Source organism: Magnolia sinica, chromosome 6 (assembly GCF_029962835.1).
Source record: "Magnolia sinica isolate HGM2019 chromosome 6, MsV1, whole genome shotgun sequence".
NCBI classification, from domain to species: domain Eukaryota; kingdom Viridiplantae; phylum Streptophyta; class Magnoliopsida; order Magnoliales; family Magnoliaceae; genus Magnolia; species Magnolia sinica.
In genome coordinates this window covers 66547467-66556115 of record NC_080578.1, presented here as the reverse complement: position 1 = coordinate 66556115, position 8649 = coordinate 66547467, and positions in this window count along the sequence as shown.

Here is an 8649-nt window from a genome sequence, read left to right as displayed (position 1 = left end):
TGAGTTCTTTGTTTGTTTGCCTATCTGGCACTCACCACATATTTTATCTAATTTCTGAAGTTTGGGTAAACCTCTTACAAGTTCTCGTTTGCTCAATCGATATAGATTTCGATAATGTACATGTCCAAGATGTTTGTGCCATAAATCAGTCTCGTCTGTATGGACCATGTAACATGTTTGATTAGATGAGCTGGATTCGCTAATAATATAGCAATTTTTAGACGTTCTACATCCAGTTAATATTACAGAACCCTTATTATTTAGTATTTCACAGCTTTGATTAGAAAACCGAACATTATGGTTATTATCACATATTTGTGATATACTAAGCAAGTTGTGCTTTAGGCCTTCAACATATAAAACATTTTTAAACACTGGAAGATTAAAAAGTTGAACCGTAACTTGGCCTAAAATCTTGCAGTTGCTTCCATCACCAAATGTGACTGAACCATCAGTCATATCTTTCAGATCGGTGAATAAGGCTTTGTCACCTGTCATATGCCTGGAGCATCCACTGTCTAGGTACCACTTTGAATGATTTGTTGCTTTGAAAGCAGTGTGAGCAACCAAGCAGGTGACTTTAGGAACCCATTTCATAACTGTTTTGGGTTTAGGAACATAGTTGGTCTTCTTTTGTGTATACTTGTAGGAATGACCTATAGAGTTAGATTTTAATAGCTCCTTGAGTAAATCAACTATCTTTTCAGCTAGTGGATTTCGATTCGATTAAAGTTGACATTGCTTTTTCTAAGTTTTTGAAAAGTTTTTGAATTTTTAGAAAAATCTTGATAAGTACTTTTCCCTTTTGAGTTTGAGGACTCTCCTTTAACAAACATAGGAGGAGTATACTTTTGTTTAGGAGGTTGATTTTTATCATAGCCCAACCCGGATCGATCGCCACATTTTCTTGATCCGGATAACAATTTTTCTAACTTTGGATCACCTTGGGCATATTTCCATGTGTCCTTTAAACTCAGAAGAGAGGAAACTTCATTTTTAAGTTTCTCAATTTCAGATTTTAAATCAACAATTTGAGAGTTTTTAAATTCCAAATCGTATTTTGATTTTTCAAAATTATCTGAAATTTGTGATTTTTCTAAGACAAGCGATTCAAAACAATTTTTGAGTTTAGAAAACTTTTCTTTTTGAAGTTTAAGTTTGATAACAATTTTACAACTTTCCTTATATAGGGCATTGTAAGCATCTTGAAGATCATCTTCATTTTCACATTCACTATTCCGATTTTCTTCACTTGTAGAGTCATTATCTGAAAATGTGAATTTGGCTAGAGTCATAAGAGCTTTGACCTCATTGCACGACTCAGTTTCAGAATCTGATTCAGAAGAACCTTCAAAATCAAATGATTCATCCCATGTAGCCAACATACCCTTCTTCTTGGGTTTGTCCCTTTTAGGACATCTATTTGCTAAGTGCCCATATTCTAGACGGTTGTAACATTGACTATCTTTCAAAGATTTTCGAGATTTGGGTCTAAACTTCTTTTGTCATTTGATTTTTGAAAATCAACTCTTTTCTTGCTTTTGAAAATTTTGTAAAATTTTTAGCTAAAAGACCCATGTCATCTTCTGAATCAGAATTTTCTTATGAACTACATTTAGAAGATTTTAGAGCGATAGATGTACCTTTAGGAGCTTTAAAGTTTAACTCGTAGGTTTGCAGAGAACCAACTAGTTCTTCAACCCTCATATTATCCGTATCACGAAGTTCTTGGATTGCGGTTACTTTAGAATTGAACCGTTCAAGTGAGCGTAATATTTTTGCACATACTTTACTTTCCGGGATTTTATCGCCAAGACCCCACATTGAGTTTACAATGTCATTCAATCTAGTGTAAAAGTCCATAAACATCTCATTTTCCTCCATATGAATTTCTTCAAATCTGGTTGTGAGGAGTTGGACTTTAGATTTTTGACAATTGTAGTACCCTCGTGTGTCATTTCTAATATATCCCAAGCTTGCTTTGCGAGTATCACAAGAGATGATTCTTTTGAACTCATCCGGTGATAGTGCGTAAGTAATTGCATTTAGTGCTTTAGCATTTGCACTACTCTCACTTTTCTCTGAAGGGTGGTCCATTGGTAATATGGTGTGGTTTTCATAGACTTTGAACCATCAACCCCAGAACTTCCATGATAGGAGGATTCCATTCGGTCACCGTGGCTTGCCACACATTTTCATCCATTGATTTGAGGAAGATCCTCATTCGGCTTTCCAATAAGCATAGTTGGAGCCATCAATGGGTGGAGGCCTAGTGATGAAAGGCTATCAAAATTTGACATCCGAATAGCTTAAATCGTTAGCTCAGAATTAAATCCAAGAATTAAAAGGAGCTATTAGGCTCGATACCACTTGAAAAGGCCAAGCTATATGTCCTAGAGGGGGTGAATAGGACAATGCCAAATAAAAACTTATAACAGCGGAATAATAAAGAAAATGATAGACATATTAAATAACTATTCATGTAAGAAAAACAACCTCAAATTTCAGATCTTGAGAGGTTGATACAAACGTTATTCTAAGGACAACCTTACACCAAAACAGAGTTTATGGTAGGACAACCTTATTTCTAGAAAGGTCTTTGTATCAAGTCTCAAATCGAAGAGGAATACAAAAACAAATATGAACTGAATTGAAATAACTTGTAATTAAAGATGTATTGTTCTAGGGACACCATACACCATAAAAATGGCAGGCAACCTTGCTGGAACAACTTTCAAATGAAATTGAAAAACAAGCTTATAAAGGAATAGCAGAAAGTAAATTCTAAGCTATTACAACATTCTCACAAAGCTTGAAATAATTACAACAGTCACCACCATACATACATCCCACAAAAAGAATAAAAAAATTAAAAGAATAAAATAAACAACCACAACACAAAGGATTTATAGTGGTTCGCCTGTGTGTTCACCACTGTTATACAACAGCCACACAAAAGCTACTCCACTCCTAATATCCTCACACAGGGGATATTAGCGTTCACTAAAGATAGGTTTTCCCAGTTCACCCAAAACCCTTACAATTGTGTCTTTGTATGTGGGCTTACACAATTAAAAACCCCCACTTCTGAGTTTTCTGGCTTTCCTCAGATAACCAATATAACAAGATTTTTCCGGCAAATCTTGAAAGAAACCAAAATAATAGAAAGGAATTTACAATATGTAAAATACCTGAATATCTTCTTCGTTGTAGCAGCCCGGTAGAACCAAATCAAAGTAGATGATTGAAAGTCAAAGTTCAATGTCCAGCACTCGATTACAATGGTTCTAGTTCAAATAGATTTTAAATTAAACAAAATATGGCTTGCCTTAATTGATATTGATTCCAAAGAAAGGGAATAACAAATCCTCATTTCAAATCAGATTGGAATAACCGAAACAAAATCAATTAAAATAAAGCTAAGGAAAGAAGATATTAAATAATCACACTTAGCTTAAATGGAGCACAAAATTATCTCTCAAAGTTCGACGAAGATTGGCTTGAATACTATAATTAAATCGATGATTTCTTCGAGATTCGTGCACTATTTATAGGTGAAAAGATCTTGTCTTCGACTCTGGTCTAGAGTGCTCTACGACTAGTCGAAGCTCTAATGATATTTGAAAAATCCGGCGGGATTTGCTTTGATCGTTCTACGACTGGTCGTAGCCTCCTACGACTGGTCGTAGGTCACCTACGACTGGTCGTAGGTTTCCTTCGACTGGTCGTAGGCCCTGAATAACTTCGCTAGAATTCGAGTCGAAGAAGTTCGACTGGTCAAAGATGCAGTCGACACTGTTCCTACGAACAGATTCCAGGACTAGTCGAAGGCTAACAAATTTTATCCGGAATATGTAACAAACTTACGACTGGTCGAGGATTTTCTTCGACTGGTTGAAGCAAGTCTAGGACTAGTCGAAGAAGCCCTAGGACTAGTCGAAGAACAGACCAATCACATGTAAAATAACATTCGGTTTATGTATCCGAAATGACCTACTTCTAAGGTCATCCTATGGTCAAACAAACCTCAATCATGAAGTATGGACATTGAAACAAGAGACCATGAAGAATGAGCCTTGAAGTCTTGATGTAGACTAAACCTTGAAGTAGCTCAATCATGAAAGTGGCTTGAGTTTCAGCTTGAGTCTTGAGTTCAGCTTGACTTTCAACTTGAGTCTTGAGTTCAGCTTGAGTCTCAACTTGAGTCTTGCCTTGTACTTTCTTTTCGGCTTGAGTCTTGTTTTGTGAGCAGCTCTTGCATTCAAGATCTTGAGTTTTGTACTTGAGAGCTTTGCTTGATGTGAGCTTAGCTTGTTCATGTATGTTGATCCTTGAGAGAGCTTCACTTATGCAAGTTATATATAACAGAGTATAATAGTGATTTTGGCACTACAAATTTGACAACACATAGGGATAGAAACTATAGCACTTACACTAGGTCTAGGTAAAGGTTTAGGGATTTGAGTTTCGGCTACGCTTGAATGATCTTCCTGTGGGGCTCACTTGTCTTACTGACTAAACACTCACGTTAATTGACAAACCAAGGCACTTTCAAAGAACACTTTTCATTCATCACCTGCTTCTTGAATTTCAAGGTGGACTGACAATGGTTAACATCAAATTTTGGAATGCTCGATTCACCACTCAGTCTTCCAACAACCCTAATGGGGTGATTGCCAATTAATATAATAATCTACCCATTAGATCATAAACATAAGTGGCAAAACATCAGTAAAGTCAACTAAGAACCATTAGATGTGCTATCAACCAGAGTTGAAAAGAATATGGCCATCGGATTGACAGAAATCCATATATTGAACTCAAGATTTAAATGTATGGCCCACTTAAATTATGGATCTGTCTTATTAATGGACTGGACTTATAAAAGGGACCAGTAGGGTCGAATAGATGGCTCAGATTAGTTAGAATAACCATGTGGACCCCACACTCATGGTGTGAGTGTACATCAATGGGTGCACATGTGGTGCATCGGTCCGCAGGCCTGGTCAAACGACTGTTGACCCAATGAAAGAGTGAAATAGGAGAGATTTTTCTCTCTTTCTCCAGCATTTTCCCTCTAGCAAACTGATGGTGTCCATCGTTTGAAATAGGACCCACCATCCGGTCGTTTTTAGATGATCCAAACCGTTCATCTCATAGAGGATGTAAAATAGACCAAACCTCATCAAAAGCACATGTCGATACATCTGTATGTACACACCATTTTGGATGCAAGATTGAGTGCATGCGAGTGTTTTTCCCAAAACTGAAATTCTGTTGTGCTGCCAGACTGGTAAACCAAGCTAGCTAGACATCTTTGATCTCGGCCATCCATTCAAACAAATCCAAGAGTAAAGAGAGCTCCGTTATAGCGATTAGGGTTTTTCTTCAAACAGCTACTCAGGATTGGTTGCGGCAGAGGAAACTCATGCCTTATTTAAGATCTCGTCATAGCCTTCCAAAATGTGGACCCCACATTGATCTCTAGTCAAATCCAAGCCATTAATATGCCTCAAATCACGAGATCAGCCACATAATGAGAACTTGCCATGAACGGCCACACCTTCTTCTCCAACCGACGGGAAAAACCCATTGTCCTTAAGTGGACCCCACCCCTCGATTACAGTCATTCATCTCATGTACCATGATATTAGAACCCCATTTGTGGCAGTAGATTGCAACCATGCAATCAAATCTGGATGTACCATCTAAGAAATTCCCACGTTTAGATCCGATAGTGCGTAACTAATCCAGTGATTAGTTACGCAAGAACCTTCCAGAATAGGATTAGGATGGCCTATTAAAGGCTACCCTTAGCGTGAGTCACAGTGAGTCGAGTCGTATTTCATCGAGTCCAGTCACTGGACAGAGGTTGCAGAAAGAAGAAGAAAGCAAGGGAAGAAAGAAGGGAAAGAAGAAGAAGGCAGAAGATACAGGAAGAAGAGAGGGTGTGGGACTGGCCGCACTAACTCGACTTGAGCGAGTCGAGGAATCGAGTCAAGTTTGGGGTTGGCCAGGTTATTATATGAAATTAGAAGAGAGAAAGAAGAAAGCAGGATGAAGAAGAAAAGAGGTGAGAAAGAAGGAAGAAGTGAAGGACGGGAGACTGCCCAGGTGACTCAGTCCGAGCTTGGAATGTTGCTGAGTCAACTCAGTTATTCCATTTTAAGTTCGGCCCATTTTATTGATGTCCATACCTGGACAATCCAAAGGAAGAGAGAGAAAGAGAGAGAGAGAGAGAGAGAGAGAGAGAGAGAGAGAAAATGAGAAAGAAGGAAGGAAGGAGAAAGAAAAGAGAGTGAAAGAGAACCGAGTGACTCACCTGAGTCGACTCGACGAGTCAACCCCTCAAACACATGAACTGGGCTTGAATTAGGTTAGTTCAGCCCCTGTAAGGTCAAGAATCCTACTGTGGTGGTACATTGTGTTTAATTCAAGTTGGGAGCCAAGTTTCGACATCGAGTTGAGTTAACTCAGTTTAAACAAGGTAATTAATCTCATAGATTTTAAAATTTTAGCTTAACTTCCAAGGTAGCAATCATTGAACTATGTTATTCTCACATTGAATTCGAATCACCTTCTGTAAGTAATAGATTCATACTATATCGTACAGTATCTAATATTTAGGTTTGACCTTAAGGAATGGCGTTGTGATCTAACTAAACAAATGGTTTAAAGTATGATTGAAATTGGATTCATGAATATGTGCGATCAATTCCAACTATATAGGAAGTCGATTTGACTCTTGAAAGGTAAGGATTACCTTCAAGCTTTTTCTACATCTTGATAATTAGCCCTGATATTTTTCTTGCTCATTTATCTCATTAATTGCTTAATGTGGTGGATTGTTTTTATTGATTTTGATTCCTTAAGATAATTGATTAATTGGTTTCGATGTGAATTAAATGCCTTTAATCTAATTTGAAATGTATGTTTTAGATGTGCATGTGATATCTTGATATTATTATACATGATTTATTTTATCATCTATGATTACTTGATGGAATGCTTGGAGGTCCTTGAACTAGTGGCCATTTTATCTAATAAATAAAATGGAATTTATTTGTGGTGTACTTATCATCTAATGAATCGTTATGCCTTTGTGGCTTTTGGGGTCAATCCCTTTCATTGTATCTTGAAAAGGACTATTTACCGTATATGGCTTTGACCGACTAGGTGCCCTATGTGGCTTTAATTATATGTTCTCCCTTTGTGGCTTGATGTAATATTTGCCCTATGTAGCTTTAACGAACCATCCTCATATAACCTTGCGATGATAATTTCCACTTGTAAAACTATAATTGGCCACTAGTTGAATAGGTTACCTTTAAACATCCTATTTGTTAACCTCATGAGCTATGGATGCTGGAATGGGACACTATGCCTAAGCTGTCATCCTATGTTGGGTGACAAACCCCCCATGGTGACCTTTGAGCTTTCATAAAATGATTGTTTGAAATTGTAATAATAATGCTTGGGCTAATCATGCATTTTCATGACATGTGGGCTAGTCCTCCTTGGGCGTACCTTTGAGTATTTTTTCGGGAGACTAGTCCACTTTGGGGATCCTCGTTGCATGGTCTTTTCCAGATGGCTAGTTCTCCTTAGGCATACCTTTGAGTACTTTTCTGGGTGGCTAGTTCTCCTTGGGTGACCTCGTTACATAGTCTTTTCTGGGTGACTAGTTCTCATTCGGTGTACCTTTGAATACTTTTCTAGGTGGTTAGTTCTCCTTGGATGACCTCGTTGCAGTCTTTTTTGGGTGACTAGTCCTCCTTGGGCATACCTTTGAGTACTTTTCTAGGTGACTAGTTCTCCTTGGGTGACTTTTTACCAGTTGGATGTGTATCTGTAGGTCTGTGAGCATGTGCATGCATCTATGCATATAAATAAGATTATCTTTGTGAAATTTATTTAATGAATGTGTATCTGATGAACCTTAGCTGATTTTTATGATAATCTTTGTGAAATACTTGCCATACACTATTCATAGTAAATACGCTTAATTATCTTGATGATATGATAAATCTTGGGGGTATACCTCATTGGGATAGCCATTGACGCTATCAAACAGTATTTAGTGTGTAGGATATGTGGATGTCATACGAGTTGATTCTGGTGCGTCGCATAGAGAGATTGATGGCTATGTGGCTCTAATTTCTAGTCTACTTTTACTATTTAGTTGTTCAATCCTTAGTTATGAGACATTGGTTTGTATAAGTTTTTGGGTAACTACTTGAAATCTTGGTTATGTATATTTGGACTCCCTCTTATACTTGATTTGCTTTTATCCCGCTAGATTTCTAACTCTGATAGAGAAAAAAAAAATCTGTAGAATTCAGGTGTTTTCATAGGTTAATGCTCGATTTTTTTTGGAACACGAGTAGTGTACTCGGGTTTCGGGAACTGGGGTGTTACATAAGTTCTTGCACTCAATTGATTAAGATGAAGGTTAAATATCATGTTAATCTAAATCACAAGACACATTCAATTTGTTTTCTATAAGACATGTTACAAGTTCTGATTGTTAGTATGTGAACCATTGATAGATAGTGAGAATTGAGTCTGGAGAATTTTATCCAGCTTAAAGAAAGAAAAGATCCAGTTAAAAAAATAGGAGATCGACAAAGAGGTCATGAATAAGAATGA